Source organism: Lepisma saccharinum, chromosome 12, assembly GCF_977018435.1.
Source record: "Lepisma saccharinum chromosome 12, izLepSacc3.1, whole genome shotgun sequence".
Taxonomy (NCBI): Eukaryota; Metazoa; Arthropoda; class Insecta; order Zygentoma; family Lepismatidae; genus Lepisma; species Lepisma saccharinum.
The window spans coordinates 56,007,356-56,034,074 of NC_139240.1; the positions used below are offsets into that span (position 1 = coordinate 56,007,356).

General features: G+C 36.1%; 1 protein-coding gene across 3 annotated transcripts in view; it reads left to right on the top strand.

Moving 5' to 3' along the window:
* Positions 1 to 26,719, top strand: part of LOC145996122 (transmembrane protein 198) — a 304,521-nt gene that overhangs the window by 165,982 nt on the left and 111,820 nt on the right. For all 3 annotated transcript variants that reach the window (XR_014442749.1, XM_083132401.1, XM_083132402.1), the window contains one exon: positions 1,935 to 2,044. The gene's annotated coding sequence lies outside the window, so the exon portion shown is untranslated. The remainder of the gene's footprint in view (positions 1 to 1,934; positions 2,045 to 26,719) is intronic.

A 26,719-nucleotide genomic window follows, 5' to 3' on the forward strand; every position in this document is an offset into this window, starting at 1 on the left:
TCCTGACGTTGAGAAATCTGATCACAGCCCTAACTTCACAAGTGGCGGCGTTTTCAATTTTTTTGTACATTGTAAACACTCACAGAAACAATAACTACAATGACAGCGAAACGAAACTTCGCACACACTGAGGAGACAGTCAACTGAAGTAGTTTGACCTTGAGCAGCGGCTACTCGCGTCAGTAGCGCTCCACACGGAGCGAACGGGTACTACTTTCCGGATGGCCCTCGTATAACTTCCAGCGCCCACAAAATTGTAGCCAAAGTATTGAAAAAGGTAACAGGTACAGTCAACGGCAAAGATAATGGTAGGCAAATTGTCCACCGCTATTTTCATTACTTTTTTATTCTATTGTACATCGTGTGTTGTTTTGAGGAGTGAAATTATGTTGGTTCAAAGCAGGTATATTACACTCAGCTTATTGGCGTATTTATTTCAATTCATTATCACATTGTGTAGTGCAGACCGAATGAAAATGGTGATGGACAATTCGCCTACCGTTTCTTTTGCCGTTGGGTGTACAGTTAGCCGTCACACTCCACCACACTGTAGGGTTTCCTGGCATGAGTCAGTCAACTTCCCTTTGCAAAAGAGTTTATGAAGAAATCGATTGGTCTACTCGCGAGGGGATCAACCCAGTGCCGTACAAAGTATTTTCGAAAGGGGGGATATACGTATACTTTTTTAATAGTCCGAACTCATTTTGCAATCTTCACCTTTTGATGTTTTTGTTGTTTTAGGAACACTGACTGGCCCAAGAGGGCGTTATGGCTTCCACCGACACACCTCTCCTTGAGCACGCCACTGGATCAACCGTTAGGCTATCGCGCTACAAACCCGGGGACCCTAGGTTCCAATTCTACGTAAGACACAAAAGTTTCACTGTACTTGTTCGTTCGTTTCATCAGTTCTCTATTCATCCTCATCGTCGCGATTTGCCTAGATTAATGAATTAGAAGAGCTACTGCAAGTAAGTTCAAATAAGACAAGTGGGTTCAGTGATTTTGTGCAGCAGTGTAACGAACAGTGAGCACGGTCACACCTTTTGTTATATTTTGTAATGCGCTTATTGCACGGTCCTTAGTCCCCTATGACCTGGCAATCTGTATCAGTGAAAGTACATTAAAACATTAAATCAAGTGTGTTTTGTACTTTCGAGGATTTGAGGATGAAAGTAAATTCCACTTTTTGTTTCGAATATTATTCTTCATAGAAGATATTCCGTAACAAAGTATCTTGTAGTTTGATTTACTAGGTACTTCAATGGAGTAGTTCTAATGTCGTCGCCTTGTAATCAGGGAGTCGCTGGTTCGATACTCACCACATTGTGCTTCGAATCACACTTCAAACTGTAAGTGTATTCTCTATTAGCCTATCTGTACATAAGTTTGACCTAAAACAAACTAATATTCTTTTCTAAAAAGTTGAATTTATTTTGAACATTGTGAACACAGCAGAATAGTCTAAATTGCGAAGAAAACATGTAAAAGTCAGAGAATTTGTCTTACCACAATAAATGTGAGCCCTATCTTGTAATTTCTTCCTCTCTTACAAGTTTAAAATTTCAACTGAAAAAAGCGAAGATTGTGCAAGAATCCCACCATAACTTTTAGTGCTAGCGCTTCACCTTTTAGTTGTTATTCACTCATAACCATTGACATTCATTTATTCTTCTTAATATTATTATTATGACCTCCGCAGTTTTCAACATTAAACTATATCCACAGTAGTTATTTTACTTCATATACTTTTCCTCATAAACTTTCTTCTTTTTAAACATATATTACGTATCTTTGGGTGTGTGTTTGCATATACTTATATAAGACTACATTGTAATATACTGTATACGTTTATAAGCCCTTGCTTCTGTAATAGAATATACATTCTCACAAATTGTTGCGTATTTATAAGTTCCATTTCTTGTTTTTTGCAGGAGCTGTGTCATTGAAAGAATTCTGAATAATCAACAAATTTTAGTGGCAAGTTCGTTCAGAGGGGGCGCGTCGCGCGTTTCCCCGCGCTTACCAACATCTAGAGGAAATGGTGAGTACTTTCTAAACCTATTTTATAATATAATTTACTAGAATTAGTGATATGTTTTTATTCTTCATAGGAGCTGAGAGACTTTTTGTTTGAGATAGTACTGTATTTGTATATGCACTTGTCTGAGTTGTACCTATTTACTGCTTCCTGAAATATTTGTGATAATGTAGGTTAGGGTCGTAGAACTTTCTTAGATATTTCTTTACGGCATTTGAAGATTTGGTGGACTTACTTTGTCTATAAATTATGTATAGATTTACGTTAAACTTGATAAATAATGAGATTTTGGTATTTTCGGAATTTTTGGAACTACCATCATGGTTTATATTTCCAATTTGCAGTGTGGTATTTCCAATGGACGTCAGGATATTACATCAATTGTACATACATACATACATACATACATAACAATTTTCCCCCAAGAGTAAAAATCATCATTCTGTATTCTCATTCAATTAGCACCCCGTCTTATGTGCTCTAGTTGTAATGGACATAAATACATTCTAGACACTAAATTGATTCTTGACTTGCAAAGGCATTTTTGTCTGTTTGAGTTTGTTTTTCAAGTCCACTTTATGTACAAAAAGGCTAATTTGGACTGGACCTATAGTTTAAAGTTGGGTCCAACGCCCTGAAATGCTCCTAAACTAAAGTTTAACGAGCACACTACTAAAAGAGTAATGCGTCTTCTCGGTCTTCTGTACAGATTCACTGAAATCCAACACAATCATCCATCAGCATATTTTACAAATCCCTTATATCTCCCCTATTCTTGAATACTGCTCTCCTATCTGGACCATGTCTTCAAAAACTAATCTCTCCCGGATTGATTATGTTCTCAACTATTTTCTCTGAGGCACCTCCATAAAACAGATATTATGTCTGTCTTGAATATCCAAGCACCACACACAGACATGAAATTCTTGCATTCCGAACTTCTGATCAGCCAATTTCATCGAGTCCCCACACGGTTAACCCGCAGTAGTATCTGAACGCGCCAGTGGCTGTTTGTGCCCTCGGGCGTTTAATATTCGCAATTCATTTGCATGTACTTATAACTAATTTGCACGGGTTTTAATTAATTTGCACGTACTTAGAATTCATTTGCATGTACTTAGAGTACTTTACATTTATGTATTTGCATGTTTATAACTTTTTATGAGTATATAATTATTTATTTTATGAAAAATATGTATATAAAAGGTAATTAGAGGTACTAAACGCTATGCATATGGTTTTATATTCATTACTACAAAGTATGTAATGTATGAAACTATAATAATTAATGTTTATAATATTGAAAATAAGTTTTCTATGGTTTATGAACCGCTATGAACGGAGGTAATGGCTGTAGGTACAGGTCCAATTACGATTGGGGACGGTCCCGGTACTCGAACCCGCGATATGTAATATTATTAATTAGTACTATGCAGTAATTTCATCATGTTATGAAACACGATGGTCTCAGACGCTAGACAGAATACGTTCTTTGAATCTCGACTCCGCTCTGATGCCAGACAGAGAGAATGAATTAATATTCCGCGCAGGTAGAGAAGAAAGGAATTTGGGGGAAGCGCGTTCAAGGTCAAATGACGTCAGAACAAAGGAAGAACCCGATTCACCAATCAGAGAACGCGTCGGTAGATTTTCAGAACCGGTTTTTTCAAGGTTAACCAGTACGCAAGAACAGGAGAAAGGTATGCAATGCCGTAGGGCAGGGGAGGGTTTGATCCAGACAACAAAGGATGTCTGGAAATACGCAGCAAGGGTTAAATCTCTGAAGCTATGCGTCGCTTGTAGAACCGGTTTCCGCCGCCAATTAATATTCCGCTCAGGTTTGCCTTCAAGGCACAGGACGCTTTAGCGCAGGGTCTTTTTATCTGTACTATGAAGAAGGGAGAGCTATTAGGGACGGGGCCTACAGTTTTTACCATTTGCTTTTATCACGGGGTAACGAACCTAGGACCCTTTGATTATTGATTTAGGTAGTAAATGTATGTTACTGTGTGCTATTTAACTTAATTTTGAGTTTATTTTTTACCAAACTTTGACTTTATGTCAAACATTTTCACAGCTTATCCTTATTTTTACCAAAATAACACTATTTGTACTATTCAAGCAACATTTTTTATTAAATTTTGCACTCACAAAAAACATTTTTTCAATTTTTAACTTATTATTTTACAATTTTATGTTAATTTTTTTACCAAAATAACACTATTTGTACTATTCAGGCAACATTTTTTATTAAATTTTGGACTCGCAAAGACATTTTTTCAACTTTTAACTTATTATTTTACAATTTTATGTTAATTTTTGTACCAAAATAACACTATTTGTACTATTCAGGCAACATTTTTTATTAAATTTTGGACTCGCAAAGACATTTTTTCAACTTTTAACTTATTATTTTACAACTTTAAGTTAATTTTTTACCAAAATAACACTATTTGTACTATTCAAGCAACATTTTTTATTAAATTTTGCACTCACAAAAAACATTTTTTCAATTTTTAACTTATTATTTTACAACTTTATGTTAATTTTTACCAAAATAACACTATTTGTACTATTCAGGCAACATTTTTTATTAAATTTTGGACTCACAAAGACATTTTTTACAACTTTTTAACTTATTATTTACAATTTTGTACCTATTTTTAACCTAAATAACACTATTTATACTATTAAGGAAAGACTTTTAGTTATATTTTCGACACACAAAGTGTGTGTTCTCAACTTCTATCTGTTTATTTCACAAGTTTAGGCTTATTATTATTCAAATAACACAATTCAATCTGTTCAGGAAAGACTTTTAGTTATATTTTCGACACACAGAGTGTGTTTTTTCAACTTCTATCTGTTTATTTCACAAGTCCAGGCTTATTATTACCAAAATAATACAATTCAATCTGTTCAGGAAAGACTTTTAGTCGCATTTTCGACACACAGAGTGTGTGATCTCAACTTCTATCTGTTTATTTCACAAGTTTAGGCTTATTATTACCAAAATAATACAATTCAATCTGTTCAGGAAAGACTTTTAGTCGCATTTTCGACACACAAAGTGTGTGTTCTCAACTTCTATCTGTTTATTTCACAAGTTTAGGCTTATTATTACTCAAATAACACAATTCTATCTGTTCAGGAAAGATTTTTAGTTACATTTTCGACACACAAAGTGTGTGTTCTCAACTTTTATTTGTTTATTTTACAAGTTTAGCCTAATATTTACTCAAATGACACTATTTATATTATTCAGGCACCATTTTTATTACATTTTGGACTCTCAAAGACACACACACATACACACACACACACACACACACACACACACAGAGAGAGAGAGAGAGAGAGAGAGAGAGAGAGAGAGAGATTTTTTCCAACTTTACAGGATTATTCTCTAGTTTACTCAAATAACACAATTTAATCCAGTCAGGAAGGATTTGTTATTATATTTTGGATGCACAAAGAGATGTTTTCAACTTTTTTTACTGATTTTTTGCAGGGTATGTATTAATTTTTATTTATTTTGTTTTGTATTATATATACATTTACAAATTTTTAACTTAGAGTTTAGCATTTATTTAAATTTTTTCGAAAACACTACAGAAAAAGTACTTTTAGCTAAAATGTAAGCCACAGAATATATTATTATTATTATTATTATTATTATTAGGGTTTACTGATTTCCACTATGCTATTTTTGGTTCTGTATTTCTATATGTATTTATTTAGGGCAGGTTACGCCTGCCACGTAGGAAAGTTTGTTTATTTTAGAGTTTGCTGAGTATTTTGTTACTGCTATACTAGGTAAAAGTTTTCTAAATATACCAGATAGAGCTCTATATACTTTTGTTTTTGCTATTTTGGAGATGATGCGATCAGCACCACTCTCCATCTGCTTTTTATTTTATGTACCCAATATTATTTTGAGGCTTAGTGAATTCTAGAGCCTATTTATGCAGGAGAGAGGAGAGAGGACTTGAAAATTTTGATCTCAGACAACCCACAACTATTTGTCGGAGTATTTTAAAGGATATTTTATACTTATTATGTGCCACTAGAATATCAAAGCTTGCTTAATTTTTATGTCTGTAACGCATTTATTGTATTTCTAGCTAAGGCTTACTGGATAAAGTACACGAAATGTTTAACATTTCAACTATTTGCTTTTATACGAGGGCAATTTTTTAGTGTAACGAAAATTATGATGTGTCTATGAGGTCTGAATCCCCTTTACCGAGGGTCCATATTTGGACGCTTACTAATATTGTTTTTCCCCTTACATATAACAATTTAACAATATAATTACAATACGAAGTTAACAGACGGCTTAGGGGCCTAGGTCCACTTTCCAAACTTTTTTACTATTCTAGAAGAATTATTTAGCTTTATAGCCTTTTTCAAGGTATTTTTGAAGTATTACTGGCTTCTTTGGGTGCATCAACACTTGGGTTATTTCCATTTGGTTTATTATGCGAGGTTTATTTTTTGCTCTAAGATCAATATATGTCTCCGAGGACTAAAATACATTTATTGAAGCTAAAAGCTTAGGCTGTAACTAGGGACTTAGCATGTATATCGACAATTTATAGGACAATACGAACCTTACAAAGGATTATAGGTGACGTAGGACCACACGCCAGAGCTTTGTTAATCTGCAAGAAGCAGTTGCAACTAATGCTATGAGGATATAATGTTAATTTTTCATTGTTTCACAAGGAGGCTATTTTTTACACAACCAATATTTGCTTTTTCAAGTAACTACATGTACCAGAAGCACACATGCCAACACTAACTAGATTTTGATTTATACTATCTCAGGTGCTAAATGTATCAAGAACACTGATTGTATATATTTTTGAGAATCCAACCATATCAGGATTTTTCTATGTAAGTATATTTTTATTGACTGGCTTATTTAACAGATCAAACAGAAAGACGGCAAAATTCACTAAATGTAGGTGATTGCATGAAAATAACTAGATCAAGGGGTGACCAACAGTGAGCTGAATGTATATATAGAGGGTTGCGCTCTATTATTCTCACCTTCGCTGGATTGGCGAAGGAACGCACTTGTGGGCGGTAGAACCTGAACGGGCTCCACCATGGCATCGGAGACTCGAAGCAGATGTTTTGGAGGATGAACCCAAGTAGGGTCATAGGCGCTACGACCAATTTGGTCATTGCTTTTTATATGAGGAACCAATTTGGCCCACTCCCAAAATTAACTTAGATTGCTTATAACTTATGAAATTTGAAGTCTGCACAAGATCCGATGACAAAATCTAAAATTGTAACAACCCTGCCAGGGACTTGAACCCTGGACAGATAGGTTAAAACCCTAGCGCTATACAAACTAAGCTACCTGCATTTTTAAAAAGTTAGTTATGTTAAGAAATATATTGAAACACCTGAGAACACTCTTGGTCTGGTTCGACAGAGAAGGAGAGAACATTTCCAAATTTTTACAGACTGGGTGTATTTTTCCACTATAGAGGCCTTCACTATATGTAATTCGAAACGCTAAAGTTCAGCTAGCTTCCAAAATTGAGGTAAAAATTGTGTTTGGCGAGATTAACAAGTTACAATTATATCCAGTTACGGACAAATAAAGCTAAAAGTCTCAGATTTGCTGTACTAGCCAAGTTTTAGTAACATTTTCTTCACTTTAGTACAAATATCAAAGAAATAGGTATATTTTATTTATAATTTGACAAAATGTACTAGTATTTAATTCACAAAGTTGGGTAAAAAACAGTATTTTTTTAAAAAATATTGTTACTGCCTTCAAATTTTATGTTATTTAGCCACTAACAACTGGTTTACACTGCTTGGCATCCTTTAAATAGGAAAAGAAGGAATTATTTGTTTAGTATTTTTACTACTTTATATTTATTTAAGAAAACAATTCTACACTTTAACTTAATTTTAACAAATTGTTACTAATTTATATATCAAAGTTATGTTATTTAGAGTGCATAAAGGCGTATAAAGTTAATATTTGTACTTATCAGTTCAACTAACAATTATATTTTACACACAAAAGATACAGTTAAATTACTTGAATCAGAGAATAATATTTTACAGTAATTGATTCATTCAGCACTAGTCAGTACTTTTATGCATCAGAAAGTTTTCTTAATTTTCTATTACGCATGATATTTTGGGCTATTCTTAAAATGTATTCTAGGGCAAACTGGTTTAATTTTCTGCTTATAATGCAAAGTTGACAGTTTTCGCACAATGCATTGTACATTTGTTATATTCTCTACACAATCCAAATATTATGCTTATTTAATGTATAACTAACTAACTCTCTAACCTTCTTAAACCCGAAGTTTCATGGCTGCAGCAACACATGCCTTTCATCTGTCCCTGTCCTGAGCAAGATCTATATACTCCTTTCCTTCCCCACCAATTTCCTTTAGGTCCATCTCTACATTATCCCTTCATCTTTGTTTTGGTCTTTCTATTGGTCTTTTACCATCAGGTTTCCCAACAAGAATCCTGTATACTCTTCTTTCCTCTCCCATTCGTACCACATGATCTACACACCTAAGTCTTCTTGATTTAATCATTCTAATAATATCTGGACATGAATACAAATTATGTACTTCTAAATTATGTAACCTTCTCCACTCATTTGTCTCCTCATCTGTTTTAGGCCCAAATATTTTCCTAAGGATTTTTATTTTCAAATACTCTCAATTTATGTTACTTTTTCAATGTAAGGGACCAGGTTTATTTAACTTTTATTTTTTGTAATTAACAAAAATTAAAAGCTTATACTGTAGTTATTATATCTTTTTCTATCAGCTTATTTTGAAATTAATATTATTAGTTATAGTCTTTGATTTATAACTATATTGCTTTTTTATCAATTTATCTAAGAGTACACGCAGACAAACACATGTGTACACACTTTTATGTAAATAGATATGCCTTTTTTCAATATTTTAGTATGAAGATTGCACTTTAGCTATTTAAGCAAGGGTAGGAAAGGTAGGATTTCTGAGAATTTGTTGCAGGATTTTGTTGTCCAAGTATAGATGAGAACTGAGCTGGGAGACTGTTTTGAACATTTTCATGATAGTTTGCATGTGAACTGTATGCAAATTGAGCACTATTGACTGTGCATGCTTCTAAGTTTTGCTGTTATTTTACATCAAGTCTGTGAGACTGTAGACAGTTTTCCTATTTCAAGTAGTGTTTATTGATTGTATTTGTATATGTTTTGGGGACTTAGCAGTTTTATGTTATGAGGCACTTTGTTGTAGAATATTTTTACCGGATTGTTTTGAGATATTGAGTGTCTGCTGTTTTACTTGTAATTATTTTCCTTTTTGTGTTGTGTATTTGATTATATTTTGTCCAAGTTCGTAGTATTTAGAATAATTGTTATTGACTTGTAGATGTAGGGAGTAATAATCCTTTGCAAGATGCTCTATACTTTAGTCTGAACATTATTCTTAGTGTTCACTTTTGAAGCCTTAGTATTCTGGTAGTATTATTAATGTAGAGGTAAATTAGGCTGAAATGTAGGCATTTTTCTGATACATTATACTCACTTAGTTGTTTCAGCAGGTAGAAGTTGCATGATGGTTTACTGGTGATGATGTTAATTTGCTCTTCTTATGTACTACGTATGATGTAGCTTACTTGAGTAACTGGAATTTTCTACTGAAAAAAGGATTGCTTGTCTATTTTATTCCTATGTTGTTGAGTTTGTCCATAAGCAAGCCATGTTTTTACTCTATTCTATGCCTTGGAAGAATCTAGATATATTGTGTTTGCAGTTTTATGCTTCTCTAAGGTTTCAGCTATGTAGTTTTTTAAACTGTGCTATGGCTTAACTATTGATTTCTCTTTCTGGATGCCATGCTGGTTTCTGTGTATTCCTCTTGCTGCTTGAATTTGACTTAGGTTAAGTGACTTAAGTTACCCAACTTTGTGAATTAAATACTAGTACATTTTGTCAAATTATAAATAAAATATACCTATTTCTTTGATATTTGTACTAAAGTGAAGAAAATGTTACTAAAACTTGGCTAGTACAGCAAATCTGAGACTTTTAGCTTTATTTGTCCGTAACTGGATATAATTGTAACTTGTTAATCTCGCCAAACACAATTTTTACCTCAATTTTGGAAGCTAGCTGAACTTTAGCGTTTCGAATTACATATAGTGAAGGCCTCTATAGTGGAAAAATACACCCAGTCTGTAAAAATTTGGAAATGTTCTCTCCTTCTCTGTCGAACCAGACCAAGAGTGTTCTCAGGTGTTTCAATATATTTCTTAACATAACTAACTTTTTAAAAATGCAGGTAGCTTAGTTTGTATAGCGCTAGGGTTTTAACCTATCTGTCCAGGGTTCAAGTCCCTGGCAGGGTTGTTACAATTTTAGATTTTGTCATCGGATCTTGTGCAGACTTCAAATTTCATAAGTTATAAGCAATCTAAGTTAATTTTGGGAGTGGGCCAAATTGGTTCCTCATATAAAAAGCAATGACCAAATTGGTCGTAGCGCCTATGACCCTACTTGGGTTCATCCTCCAAAACATCTGCTTCGAGTCTCCGATGCCATGGTGGAGCCCGTTCAGGTTCTACCGCCCACAAGTGCGTTCCTTCGCCAATCCAGCGAAGGTGAGAATAATAGAGCGCAACCCTCTATATATACATTCAGCTCACTGTTGGTCACCCCTTGATCTAGTTATTTTCATGCAATCACCTACATTTAGTGAATTTTGCCGTCTTTCTGTTTGATCTGTTAAATAAGCCAGTCAATAAAAATATACTTACATAGAAAAATCCTGATATGGTTGGATTCTCAAAAATATATACAATCAGTGTTCTTGATACATTTAGCACCTGAGATAGTATAAATCAAAATCTAGTTAGTGTTGGCATGTGTGCTTCTGGTACATGTAGTTACTTGAAAAAGCAAATATTGGTTGTGTAAAAAATAGCCTCCTTGTGAAACAATGAAAAATTAACATTATATCCTCATAGCATTAGTTGCAACTGCTTCTTGCAGATTAACAAAGCTCTGGCGTGTGGTCCTACGTCACCTATAATCCTTTGTAAGGTTCGTATTGTCCTATAAATTGTCGATATACATGCTAAGTCCCTAGTTACAGCCTAAGCTTTTAGCTTCAATAAATGTATTTTAGTCCTCGGAGACATATATTGATCTTAGAGCAAAAAATAAACCTCGCATAATAAACCAAATGGAAATAACCCAAGTGTTGATGCACCCAAAGAAGCCAGTAATACTTCAAAAATACCTTGAAAAAGGCTATAAAGCTAAATAATTCTTCTAGAATAGTAAAAAAGTTTGGAAAGTGGACCTAGGCCCCTAAGCCGTCTGTTAACTTCGTATTGTAATTATATTGTTAAATTGTTATATGTAAGGGGAAAAAACAATATTAGTAAGCGTCCAAATATGGACCCTCGGTAAAGGGGATTCAGACCTCATAGACACATCATAATTTTCGTTACACTAAAAAATTGCCCTCGTATAAAAGCAAATAGTTGAAATGTTAAACATTTCGTGTACTTTATCCAGTAAGCCTTAGCTAGAAATACAATAAATGCGTTACAGACATAAAAATTAAGCAAGCTTTGATATTCTAGTGGCACATAATAAGTATAAAATATCCTTTAAAATACTCCGACAAATAGTTGTGGGTTGTCTGAGATCAAAATTTTCAAGTCCTCTCTCCTCTCTCCTGCATAAATAGGCTCTAGAATTCACTAAGCCTCAAAATAATATTGGGTACATAAAATAAAAAGCAGATGGAGAGTGGTGCTGATCGCATCATCTCCAAAATAGCAAAAACAAAAGTATATAGAGCTCTATCTGGTATATTTAGAAAACTTTTACCTAGTATAGCAGTAACAAAATACTCAGCAAACTCTAAAATAAACAAACTTTCCTACGTGGCAGGCGTAACCTGCCCTAAATAAATACATATAGAAATACAGAACCAAAAATAGCATAGTGGAAATCAGTAAACCCTAATAATAATAATAATAATAATAATAATATATTCTGTGGCTTACATTTTAGCTAAAAGTACTTTTTCTGTAGTGTTTTCGAAAAAATTTAAATAAATGCTAAACTCTTAAGTTAAAAATTTGTAAATGTATATATAATACAAAACAAAATAAATAAAAATTAATACATACCCTGCAAAAAATCAGTAAAAAAAGTTGAAAACATCTCTTTGTGCATCCAAAATATAATAACAAATCCTTCCTGACTGGATTAAATTGTGTTATTTGAGTAAACTAGAGAATAATCCTGTAAAGTTGGAAAAAATCTCTCTCTCTCTCTCTCTCTCTCTCTCTCTCTCTCTCTGTGTGTGTGTGTGTGTGTATGTGTGTGTGTCTTTGAGAGTCCAAAATGTAATAAAAATGGTGCCTGAATAATATAAATAGTGTCATTTGAGTAAATATTAGGCTAAACTTGTAAAATAAACAAATAAAAGTTGAGAACACACACTTTGTGTGTCGAAAATGTAACTAAAAATCTTTCCTGAACAGATAGAATTGTGTTATTTGAGTAATAATAAGCCTAAACTTGTGAAATAAACAGATAGAAGTTGAGAACACACACTTTGTGTGTCGAAAATGCGACTAAAAGTCTTTCCTGAACAGATTGAATTGTATTATTTTGGTAATAATAAGCCTAAACTTGTGAAATAAACAGATAGAAGTTGAGATCACACACTCTGTGTGTCGAAAATGCGACTAAAAGTCTTTCCTGAACAGATTGAATTGTATTATTTTGGTAATAATAAGCCTGGACTTGTGAAATAAACAGATAGAAGTTGAAAAAACACACTCTGTGTGTCGAAAATATAACTAAAAGTCTTTCCTGAACAGATTGAATTGTGTTATTTGAATAATAATAAGCCTAAACTTGTGAAATAAACAGATAGAAGTTGAGAACACACACTTTGTGTGTCGAAAATATAACTAAAAGTCTTTCCTTAATAGTATAAATAGTGTTATTTAGGTTAAAAATAGGTACAAAATTGTAAATAATAAGTTAAAAAGTTGTAAAAAATGTCTTTGTGAGTCCAAAATTTAATAAAAAATGTTGCCTGAATAGTACAAATAGTGTTATTTTGGTAAAAATTAACATAAAGTTGTAAAATAATAAGTTAAAAATTGAAAAAATGTTTTTTGTGAGTGCAAAATTTAATAAAAAATGTTGCTTGAATAGTACAAATAGTGTTATTTTGGTAAAAAATTAACTTAAAGTTGTAAAATAATAAGTTAAAAGTTGAAAAAATGTCTTTGCGAGTCCAAAATTTAATAAAAAATGTTGCCTGAATAGTACAAATAGTGTTATTTTGGTACAAAAATTAACATAAAATTGTAAAATAATAAGTTAAAAGTTGAAAAAATGTCTTTGCGAGTCCAAAATTTAATAAAAAATGTTGCCTGAATAGTACAAATAGTGTTATTTTGGTAAAAAAATTAACATAAAATTGTAAAATAATAAGTTAAAAATTGAAAAAATGTTTTTTGTGAGTGCAAAATTTAATAAAAAATGTTGCTTGAATAGTACAAATAGTGTTATTTTGGTAAAAATAAGGATAAGCTGTGAAAATGTTTGACATAAAGTCAAAGTTTGGTAAAAAATAAACTCAAAATTAAGTTAAATAGCACACAGTAACATACATTTACTACCTAAATCAATAATCAAAGGGTCCTAGGTTCGTTACCCCGTGATAAAAGCAAATGGTAAAAACTGTAGGCCCCGTCCCTAATAGCTCTCCCTTCTTCATAGTACAGATAAAAAGACCCTGCGCTAAAGCGTCCTGTGCCTTGAAGGCAAACCTGAGCGGAATATTAATTGGCGGCGGAAACCGGTTCTACAAGCGACGCATAGCTTCAGAGATTTAACCCTTGCTGCGTATTTCCAGACATCCTTTGTTGTCTGGATCAAACCCTCCCCTGCCCTACGGCATTGCATACCTTTCTCCTGTTCTTGCGTACTGGTTAACCTTGAAAAAACCGGTTCTGAAAATCTACCGACGCGTTCTCTGATTGGTGAATCGGGTTCTTCCTTTGTTCTGACGTCATTTGACCTTGAACGCGCTTCCCCCAAATTCCTTTCTTCTCTACCTGCGCGGAATATTAATTCATTCTCTCTGTCTGGCATCAGAGCGGAGTCGAGATTCAAAGAACGTATTCTGTCTAGCGTCTGAGACCATCGTGTTTCATAACATGATGAAATTACTGCATAGTACTAATTAATAATATTACATATCGCGGGTTCGAGTACCGGGACCGTCCCCAATCGTAATTGGACCTGTACCTACAGCCATTACCTCCGTTCATAGCGGTTCATAAACCATAGAAAACTTATTTTCAATATTATAAACATTAATTATTATAGTTTCATACATTACATACTTTGTAGTAATGAATATAAAACCATATGCATAGCGTTTAGTACCTCTAATTACCTTTTATATACATATTTTTCATAAAATAAATAATTATATACTCATAAAAAGTTATAAACATGCAAATACATAAATGTAAAGTACTCTAAGTACATGCAAATGAATTCTAAGTACGTGCAAATTAATTAAAACCCGTGCAAATTAGTTATAAGTACATGCAAATGAATTGCGAATATTAAACGCCCGAGGGCACAAACAGCCACTGGCGCGTTCAGATACTACTACCCGCAACGTAAATCTCTTTCACAATCCCACCACAAGGCTCTCCTTTCTACAGCGGTCTCTTTTCTACAGGCCCAAATGTTGACATATTCTTACCAGAACCCAATTTCAGATTGTTAACAATGAATGTTTAATCTTAAATTTTTTCTGTGCCATCTTGTACTCTATTGTTTTGTTGTTATTACTGTTGTTGTTTTTCTGCTGTTACTGTTTCAGTATAAAATGGTCATTTTGTACTGTATCTGAAAGTTTTGGTAAATAAATATTTTTTAAAAGTCATTGTGTGATACAAATTGAAACCACGCGTAACAAATTGTGGTAAGAATTGATAATATAGAGAAAGTCTGTAATTTTGTTAATTTTCGGTATACTAACTAATTTTGGCCTCCTAATCACGAATCTGTTGTAAAAAACCGCGGGTCACGTCTGGAAATTGTACATTTTGATGAAACATTGTTCGTTAGCCCCAAAAACCATCCACAGGTAGCCCCACGAACCATTCACACGAGGTTAGGTTAGGCCTGTTAGGTTAGATTCCATTAGCACTCATTTCACCCATAATTCATTTGAAAAAATAGGGTTCGTACTACGTAAAATTGACCATCATAACTCATTTTCTTGTAAAACAACGGCATGGTTGGAAACAATGATAGGAGATTACATTTTCGTTCGTAAAACTACGCATATACACCTACCTAGTCTTACAATAAATACTGTCCCAAAGTTGTAAGTAAATAGACACAATATGGTGAGAGATATTGTAATATCAGAATAACATGAGGTGCATGGATGCATTATGAACCAAAATCACAAATAATTATTCGAAATGACCACCTTTAGCACTGACACACTTCTGAAGTCTTCGTGGCCACTCATCAATGGAATTACGCTACACATCAAGTGGAAACTCCGCAGCTGCCTTCTGAAGAGACCGCTGTAAACTGTCAATATTGGGATGTCTATCCTTGCAAGCCATCTCCTGAAGCTTGGACCACAATTTGTAGTCCAAAGGGTTTAAGTCTGGACTGGCAGAGGGCCAATCTGACGTGGAAATGAAGTCAGGAAAACTTGCCTCCAACCACTGCTGGGTGGTGCGTGCTTTGTGTGCTGGGGCTGAGTCCTGCTGGAAGCTCAAGTTCTCTCCATGGAAGATGATGTCGGTAAGACTCTTGCATAGTTTCTCAAGCACTGTCTGCTGGTACACTTTGGCTGATGTTTTTACCCCCTTTTCACAGAAATGGAGCGTGCCCTCATAGCAAATGTTCCAGACTTCATTTCCACTTCAGATTGGCCTTCTGCAAGACCAGACCTATACCCTTTGGACTACAAATTGTGGTCCAAGCTTCAGGAGATGGCTTGGAAGAAGAGACATCCCAATATTGAAAGTTTAAAGCGGTCGGTCTCGTCTGAAGGCAGTTGCTCATTTTTCAGTCGATGTGTTGCGTAATTCAATTGATGCGTGGCCACGAAGACTTCAGAAGTGTGTCAGTGCTAAAGGTGGCCATTTCGAATAATTATTTGTGATTTTGGTTCATAATGCATCCATGCACCTCATGTTATTCTGATATTACAATATCTCTCACCATTTTGTGTCTATCTACTTACAACTTTGGGACAGTATTTATGGTAAGACTAGGTATATACAGGGTGACTGGTAATTAGATGTATTCCCTGAAAGGGGTTAAAGTAGAGTCAATTTGCAATAAATTTGACCATATGGTACCCCGTCCGAAAATTAGTAGTTTTCGAGATAATCGAATTTATATTGTTTTTTTTTAAAATAATGACAATTTTCCACATAAAAAGATGAATTGAGAAAAAAACTGCTCATTGTATGGAACTTATTTCAGCGTTTTCTGATAGCTAACAAATAAGTGGTTCGTTGAAAAAAAAAGTTTTTTCCAAATAACAATCACATGTAAGTAACGGGTGGGTCTAAACTTACTTGTGATGATAAAAAAATGCACTCTTAGTTTACTTGGCAACGTATTAATAACAAAAATGGTATGACACGAAGCGTACAAATTACTTTAATTACTTCCTTGTGTCATCTGCTATCCAACAAGGTACAAATGTTGCTAAAATTCACATTTGTGTACAAGAAATAATACTTAATTCATCTTCATGTGAATGGAATCAATGAACAATACAATTAAAGAATATTACACGTCTTGCTCAAAGTGGGCACCTCTGTTACGAATGCAGGCACGCAGGTTTTTACGGACATTTGGTCTCTTAACTCGTGATGTGATGGTGTCCTTGATGTGTTGACCAGCTGCGCTGTGACTGCTGTAGAGTTAATATGGAGTCTGTTATAGTGTGTGATCCTGCTAATTCTTGTAAACGGATACGAGTGCATATCACTACAGCGTAAAACGTAGATTCTGTATTATAAAGTTCTTTTTCGTTATTTTGACAGTGCAGAAACCAGTATTACAATTTTTGTCTTGAATATTCTAAACAAAAAATTGATGCGTGAGATAATAGAGTACAGACAAATAATAAGGAAAGAAATAATGATCTTATTTGCGCGGCCGATGAGAGTTGGCGCACCTATGGGAAATAACTCGTGCAGTCTATGGGAAATTCTAGACTAACAATGTCAGCATGTCCGTAGGGAGAATTCCTCCCAACGCACGAAACACATGGACTAATCTGTGCACATGGACCTTCTGCAAACGAAGCGGAAATGAACAGAGGATGAATAATGCCGGCGGGTAGGAAGCAGTAGCAATTTTTAAGGCGAAACTACCAGACATGCTTCGTGTGTTTTCCTGAGGTAGGGTTCTAATCAAGCTTTCGCGAGTTCGATTCCCTGCAAGAGTAGACTATATGTAATGGTTCAGTTCAACTACAATCCAGATTAGCCCTCTGTGCGGACTTGGTGAACTCAAAAGGGAGTAAAAATACACCCCAAGGACGAGGATAACTCACCCCTCTGTCGTCCAAGGGAGGAGAAATATACACTTACGCTGGAAAACTCACCCCGCCATGTTCTTGTTCTGAAAGGCATGGAATTACTCCGGCTCGAAGTTTTATATTCCCAAGAGAACGAATCAAATCATTCTCCCATATGATCAATGCTTTTCTCCTTGCCTCCTGGTAGTGTTGCCAAACCTGATGCGCATAAAAGAACTAAATTTCACCTAAATGGAGTTAAGATTGACTTTCATGGAGCTAGATTTACGAAGGCTGGATAAAGTGCCTCCTAGGGTAATGTTAGTTGTTAACTCTAAATTGATGACACTTTATTCTTAGTTTTCAACATCTAGATCCGGCGGCATCGCCCATCTCAATAATTCACCGATGGTCGTATGAAATCGAAGATAAAGAATTCCCTGATAAGTATATTATGTCAATTTCACGTCAAACATGGCGCTATAAAGAAGTGGCTGGGGGAAGGGGGGCGACGCAGCCTATATAACAATGCCACTTGCAAAATGTATAATTATGACAAAAGTTGGTCTGTGTTGGCCGGAACCAGTGATGGCATCATAGTGGGGCACGAGGGTTGGCGTCCCAGTTCACAGCCGAACGAGTGCACGGAAGATCCAGATCTGGCTCCAAGAGAGCTAAGTTGGCACACTGCCACGGACGGAAGAGCTTGGGAAGAGTGCCGTGGAGACTGTATCGCATGCATGCCCTTAAACCGTAGGAGCATATCTTCCCAACTGTCTTGTCACCCTTGTTGGAAGATGATGGCAGTGTTTTACCAAATGTTCTTAGCTTTTTACGAAGAGCTGGCCTTTTCCGCTGTCTGTGAGGAAGTTTTTAATTTATTCTTACTTTTTAATGTGTTGTGCTTGTCTTGTGCAGGTCTCTTCGCAACCTCGCACTATTAACCTTCCTCAAGGGTCTCCTTACACCCCTTGAAATTTTAGGTAAGCATTTTAGATAAGGAAATATTTCCCCGTATATATTGAAGGGTGCAAAATGACCATATGTGCCGACGCATCCACCAATTGTAAATCAATCTATTAATAAACACACACACTATCAATTTCGTGCGTTCGATCCTGGTTAGAGGCACATTGCATAGTGGTTCGGATCCTGTTGTAAACTGTAGGTTCAGTCTCGATTAGCCTCTCTCAGCATAAAGTGAACTTAAAAATCATGGGGGGTTATAAAATTTGGCCCATAGGCTCTCCTTTGGGCCCTCACATCATCATCAACAAGTTTGTTATCATTGTTGATTTCAACCATCAATATGCCTCCATTTGACTTTCAATTTTTGGCCATCGAGATCGAGGAACACTTGTTTACATTCGAGCACTATTACGCGATCTGAAAATAGGGTTATGATGTAATAACGTACAGTAAAACCTCATTAATCCGGGCCCAGATAAGCCGGACTTTGCTTAATCCGGACAGGCCAAAAAAAAAAAAAAATCTCATTCGTCATATTGCCATATTGCTCCGTAACGACTAAGAATACGTACATTCAACGTCCATGGGAGAACTTCCCAACGAAAAGGCAGTCAACCACTGATGAAATTCTGTTTCCCGCAGACCTTCGGGAAGAAACCGCATTGACACAGGAATACCATCATCAGCATAATATGGGTACCGTGTATGTACGTACTGCATTGTCGCATTGCTTTACATTTTACTGTACTGTATAGTGTATTTAGGCCTATGCCCTTTAAATACACCATAATAAACATGTTTTATTGATACAAACGGAGTTTTAATGCACTTTCTACTGTTCTTTAGGTTATTTCAGTTAATCCGGACTTTCGTTAAACCGGTCAACTTATCCCCTCCATTAGTCCGGATTAACGAGGTTTTACTGTATTTAAAACGCTAGAAACTTGTTCCTTCTTTCATGAAATAAGCAAGTGAAAGTACTTGACATGTTTCATTTTTATTATTATCACAATATTAACAAATTTTAATAGTCCATGATGGTCTTGGTAACTTCTGCACCTTCAGCATCACATTTTTTGCGCCCCCTGAATAGCATAGTGACAAATCCCCCCCGCGCACCCTTACTGTAGAATCTTTCAATAGGCTTTGATGGGTAAATGAAAGTCAGGCGTGTATATTCTAGGCTAGCAAGGCTATGTGCGAAGCCTGAAGTCTAGAGAATACGTATAATACAGGAGGGAAATCTATCAGAAATTGTAAATGAAATTATTCATATCAGTGAAATGATGATGGTGATTCTGGAGTTGGCAACCTGATTTCTTGTGAGTTGGCTACCTGATTTCCTGTGAGTTGGCAACCTGATTTCCTAGGAGTTGGCAACCTGATTTCCTAGGAGTTGGCTACCTGATTTCCTGTGAGTTGGCTACCTGATTTCCTGTGAGTTGGCTACCTGATTTCCTGTGAGTTGGCTACCTGATTTCCTGTGAATTGGCTACCTGATTTCCTGTGAGTTGGCTACCTGATTTCCTGTGAGTTGGCTACCTGATTTCCTGTGAGTTGGCTACCTGATTTCCTGTGAGTTGGCTACCTGATTTCCTAGGAGTTGGCAACCTGATTTCCTAGGAGTTGGCAACCTGATTTCCTAGGAGTTGGCAACCTGATTTCCTGTGGGTTGGCAACCTTATTTCCTGTGGGTTGGCAACCTTATTTCCTAGGAGTTGGCAACCTGATTTCCTAGGAGTTGGCAACCTGATTTCCTAGGAGTTGGCAACCTGTTTGTAAACTTATTTCACGTGACATAGTCCAGATCTTGGACTCAGTATACGCCACTGATGAAAGTGGTCAAGATGTAGGATTAGAAGCTCCTAACGAACTCACCGCATTGTGTGTCGCAGTCCATTTATAGCAACGTGTATCTTCAGCATACACGAACACGCTTTGCTCGCTTTCATTGTATACGCACAAGCACCTAGCCTAAAAGCTCTTTTGCAGCAGATCACAAGTCAGATCCTCAGTCGCCACAAAGCTTTGACCTCTTTCGCTTCGTGATAGCAAACTGTGAGCGTTGATGCTTCGGCGTGAAAAACCTTCACGCCCGATCTAACGGCAAACCAGTGTACCAATCGTACGCGTGTAACCTCATATACGCTGGTCAAGTCGTCTGCTGGGCCCGCGCATGGGTGCGGCCATATTGGCATTAAACAACTGGTTGCTACGTTGGTTGCTAAGGTCGGTAACATGGCGTTGGCCATAGAGCGTTGCTGAGGTTTTGGAAAGATGAGCCGAAAACAATGAAGGAGGGAGGGTTAGCATGTAAGGAGAACCACTTTCGTAGCTTCAGATGCATAAGATAAGAAGGTGTCGTCGAAGGAAGGGCGCAAACAAGCATGAAGGAAAGAATATGATGTTAGAAAGCGATACTTAGATGTCGCACGTGTTGTGACTAGCACTTTTTCGAAACTTTTGCAGTGGTTTTCTTAATAATAGCTTTGTGTATATGCGAAGAGATGTTTATTACCTTTCTTTATATTTACGTGAACCAGGTTAAATATTTTACATAACCAATGTAGGCTCTATTCCTTTGTTGCGAGCTTATTACGAGAACAAAAGGGTTGAACACAATATGTGCCGTTTCCTCTGTCCATCATTATCTTGTTATTATTCCAACTTATCTCTTTATCATGTTCTTTTATGCAAAAATATTAGAATGAAAACAATTTATTTGTTGTAATTAATAATGGGCTGCCAAGCTGAAAACACCTTTAGGTCGGTCAGTAGGCTCCAGGCGCCAGGAATTTATCCAGTAGCATAACTAACATGCTCTGCGCCCCCCCCCCCCCACGCGCTACTTTCAGTTGTGCGCCCATACTCGTTTAAAAATATACAAATATATTTCTTTTCTAAAATATTAATTCACGCCCACATTTATATTACGTATATAAAAACATGAAAATGCATACATGTAATTTGAATCAATGTATGAACTGATACGAAAGGTTAAGACAACAGAGAAACTGTAAAAAATTATATATTATAATTAAATATGAAAACAGACTGTTATTACAAAAATTACGATATTGACAAATGATCATTAGCAGTCCTCTGCATTTTTTCATGGAAGCAAATTCTTGTTTGCTAGTTTTCGAGCTCGATCACTCTCACTCCTGACATTGTGCTTCTCAAGGAATTTTTGATGAATTTTAGCTGGGAAAATCATTTCGTCGAGGAAGATTTTTTTTAACTTCTCTTTTCCGTTTGGTAAAAATTGTAAGTAGGGTTAAGATGTGTTGTCTTGCCTGTCGTAAACCATTCAGCTAATTAAGTTTTGTTTTTCTAATCTGGTAATCCACTTTCTACTTGTGATTAACATTTTCTGTTTGCAGTTAGGGGTATAAAATATAATACGTTCGGTTGAAAATATATTTTAACGCCGAAAGTGAACCTTTTGTGAACTATCGGTCTTTCTTAGTTTATCATTCTTACTGCGCCCGAAGCTCGTGCGCCCCCCTCCACTACCTCGGGGGTGTTATTTACGCCACTGCATTTATCACATGTTCAATCTTTCGCTCAATAGTCCTTAATGCACACACCGATATGCATAACTCTGAAAAGGGGTGAATTTCCAAGTAGCGGGAAGATACGCTTCTACGTTAGAGATTTCTTTCGTATTGCTGTCAGTTTTCCATTGTCAGTTGTGTTGTGTTCCTGTGATAAAATAATGTAATTGTTTCAACGTGATTTGTTTTATCTCAATTCCTCATAATCTATAAATGGGAGTAAAATATTTTCTGTTAGAAATCGCTTATTTACGAGTGACGATTATTCAGAATTTCTGGAAATTCAAGAACATAATATATTTTGGAAAGTGACATTCGTTTAAGATGTAAATGCGAATCTAATTTCCTGAAATAACAGGCGTGATACACCTTGAGTTTACACATTTACTTTGGATGCAATAATAATAATTATAATACGGTGGAGGCACATAGTGGTTCGGATTACAATTTAAACTGTAGGTCCAGTACCGATTAGCCTTCCTGTGCATAAACTGGACTTAAAACACCAAATCAACCAATCAATAATAATAATAATATACCATTGTTATCTTCATATGCATTTATTATTGTTGTTCATATTAGTAGTAGAAGTACTCGTCCCTATTCATTTGTGTTTGCTGTTTCGGATACTGACTGAAATCACTTTAGACACTCCCCATATTACTACTATTACTATTAAAATATGCCAATGGCTTGGCTACCCCTACAAGAATTTCTTTCGACGTCTATGACTATGTACTACACATATGTATTCTTCCGATCGAGAAAATGCATTGTAGTTTTTGGAATACCCATTAGTGCAAAGGCACGAAATATGCATAATGTGCACAATGATTGTAATCATACGCATAGCAATAAGACTTATCTGACCACAGACAAAAAACCATGGGACTTACGTTCATTTACCAGTCAACAAGCCTGTGTAGCGGAAACCGAAGAAATCGTAAGTTGCCGGTCACTTTCGTGGAGAGTGCCTGCTTTTGTTCTTCCATTTCTTCTTTAACTTGTCACCTGTAAGCAACCTGTATTTTATGTACGTATTCTTCTGAATCTAATCATTACAATGGTGTAAGATACATATTACCATTTTCGTTGAAAAACCCTGTCACTAAGAACAAAAGGTATCCCTTGCGGTCCGTTTCCAATACTAACTGCATGGGGAAAGAACGGACCGCGCGTTGTATATTGCCAGGTATACCGTTGCTATGGCAACGCGCCGGAAGTGACGTTCACTAGACCAGCGTATAGTGACACTTTGACGCTATGAAGCGTCAACCTCTGTGGATTCTTGGTCGCGTTCTGCTGGGTGCTTCGTTTGACGCACAAAAGACGGATTTGCAAGGTTGGTTACTTCGCAAACTTTGTCCGTGTGCCGTCCCGCATTGTCGTGTTGAAGCAAATGTGATTCTTGTTTGACTTGACTCATGATGTCGCTTTTGGTTGGGTTGAAGCGCTTTGTTGGTTGGTTCACCTTGCTGGCTGCATTTATATTCAGGCCTTGTCGAACCTATTTTTTGCCTCTCAGTTGACTTGCATCATTGACACCTCTTTCTCCGTCGACCAATGGCCCATTTGAACCATAAAGCTTGAATTGTTACTCAACACAGACTTACCTTTACCTCACAACCCAGGCTTATTCGTCATTACTAGGTCTCGGAAGTTGAGGAAAAATCCTTTTTTCTCCTAGTGTCCGAAGACGAGGCCCAACATAATATATGTTCATTTTGGGTCATTGTAGGCCAGAAAAAGGTGGGTTTTATTTGTCCTTTTTTAGCATTTTTTAAGGTCTTAACGGCTTTTCTTGCAACTTCACCTTCTTTCGAATACGTTTTTACTGCTAATTCTCAATTCCAATCATCATCAGCTCATCACCTCTTAAACATCCTTTCTGTAGTAAAGAAACAAAAAAGAAATAAATAAATATATTTGAACCATCCCTGAAACGAGAGAAAAACATTTTTGGACGACTGAAGCAGGTACGGTTCAAGCAAGGTCCTTTAACTGTAACTTGTCTGGAAGTGGCAACTTTCTCTTGTTTTGAAGCTTTCAGTTTTTTTGCACTGTGTGTTCCATACCACCGGAATTTTGTATTTTTTTTATTCATTAAATATGTAATTAAAACTGAAGTTATTAATTAATTTGAATCATATTTAAACATCCTTTTTTTCGATTTTAGGTCCTTTTTTTTATATTTTTAGGTCTTTTTATAGGTTTTCTTGGCAATTTATAGGTCTTCAACTTCCGAGTCATTACTTTCAACTACTACCCAGCTTCATGTTTCATTATGGAAAATGAAGTCGAACGTCCAGTGAGAAATCATTGATAGTCCGTTATGCAATTTGATCGATTTTATTTCTGCGGAGCTGCTGTGTTACTTCCACAACCTACAAGGCTTATATCCTAGCAATTACTTTCAACAAACTCCAAGTTGATACACCATTACTTAATTACAGCAGTTACGTTGATACTCTGTAATGATAAAATGAAAGAATTTACTTTCACTCAGAACTCAGGCTTTTACTCCAAGCAATTTAGGTTGAAACTTAATTCAAGGTATTCTCTAAAAATAACTCATATTGCTCGCATTGTCCCAAATTGCGAACATTGGATGTGGGGTTCAGCTAATACTTCAGCAGTTTATTTTTAAATACGTAGTCGATTTGGATTGATTGATTTCTGTCACTTTTGGCTAATCGCGAAGATGAGAATGAATGATGATATGATGAAATTGATGAAGGGACACTCACAAGGAAGACCCGTGCCCGAGCCGGGATTCGAACCCGGAACCCCTGGCTAGAATTACCAGATAACTAGGAGTAAGACATGCTGTACCAAAATTTTAGGACTCTTAGTCAAAGTGTAGGGCACTAATAATTCTCAATAAAGAATACACATTGCTAGAACATGTTAGCGAATAATGTAAAATTGAGATATTTTAAGTTTTAAGAAAAGTAATGATTTTTTCCATGATTTCTTAAAAACAAAATTCCCAAACCTGTAATCAATACTAGACAATACACTTCTGTGCATATGTCTTACTTCTCACAGGAGCCAACTTTTCTCAAGATTCCAGGTTTAGTCAAAATATACTTATGAACTCTTTGAAATTATACTGAAACCAGTACAAAATCTTGTATAGACTATGAGAAATTTATTTCTGTCATCGGTGCATTGCGCATTAATGAAAATGCTCTCAACATTTACATTATAACCTGGGATGGCAAACAACAATTAACTTAACTCAACTTGAAATAATATAAATAAATTCCTTACCTTACCATAACTTGAGATGGTTCAAGAAGTGTCATTTAGGGTTGTTTTTAGTTCAGTAACTTTGTTCTGTGTAACCTCCGCTCCACATTCAAATTACTGTATTGAATATCAATGGGAATTGGATCACTTCAATCGGTATAAACCCCAGACAGATAATCTACTCAGTGATTGGACAGTGATATCAACAGAATGCTGCCCCAAAACGTTGATTATTGCTTCGATCTTTGTTCTACCACAATACACTTGTCTTTGCAATGATTGAATCAAAATAAATTTCAGTATTGAGTTTAGGAGCGCAGTTCATAGGCTTGTAACTTGCATGGTTTCTATTTGTTCGACTGAAACGCGTATTTTCTTAATTCAAATTATGTGACGTTCAAAATGTAGTGCATGTCCGGACGTAAGGCTAATAGCATTTGTTTGTTGCTATAGACAGAACGTCCAAGTTTGTAGGACGTCTGGTAACTCTGTCCCTGGCGTCGTAGCGCGCTGTGCTAACCACTCCGCCACGGAGTAGAAGTTTTGAATTCAGCTAATATATCAGCATACAGGCTTCAGTAAAACAATACAGAATTTGGAATTCAGGTAACGTAACAGAATTTGGTATTCAGATAATATTTCAACTTAAGCTCAGCGCTTGCATAACACAACATAGCGAGGTGCATATATTTTCACTCAGTGACGAATTTTTTTTGTCTCGCAGTATATCCCATATGATCCTATGGGAAGGGGACGAAAAGGGGAACGCCCCTCACAACATCCTGTGACATCTCCCTTAAATCCCAGCGGCGGAGAAAACATCCCAGGTTTTCCAGAAAATAGAAAAAAAGGATCCAATCCCATCCGTCCCCGTCAGCATCGGGAACTGGCAGGACCGCGGCGCAGCCTCCGTCTCCACAGCAACCAGGCTCGCTCCTCCGTCATCCGGTTGCCATGGCGACCAGACCTTCGCATCCTTTCCGGAGCGTCCGTCCATCTGCGAGCGGCACAATGTCGGCTCCCTCATTAGTAGACGTCGGAGGGTGGTCGGACCCTAATTTTTGAACACGAGAACTTTAGTCCTCCTTTGCTCGTACCACTTTGCACCGGAGTTCTGGAGACAGTGTTGCAATATGCGGGTCATTCCAACGTTACGTGTGTGACGATCTAGACCTGAGATTGCATTGAAATATTCATAATGAACTGATTTCATAAAATTACGGTGTACTTTATGGTGTCTGCTAACAAATGACAAAAACTTGAGTATGATGGTATAGACTGGATGCATG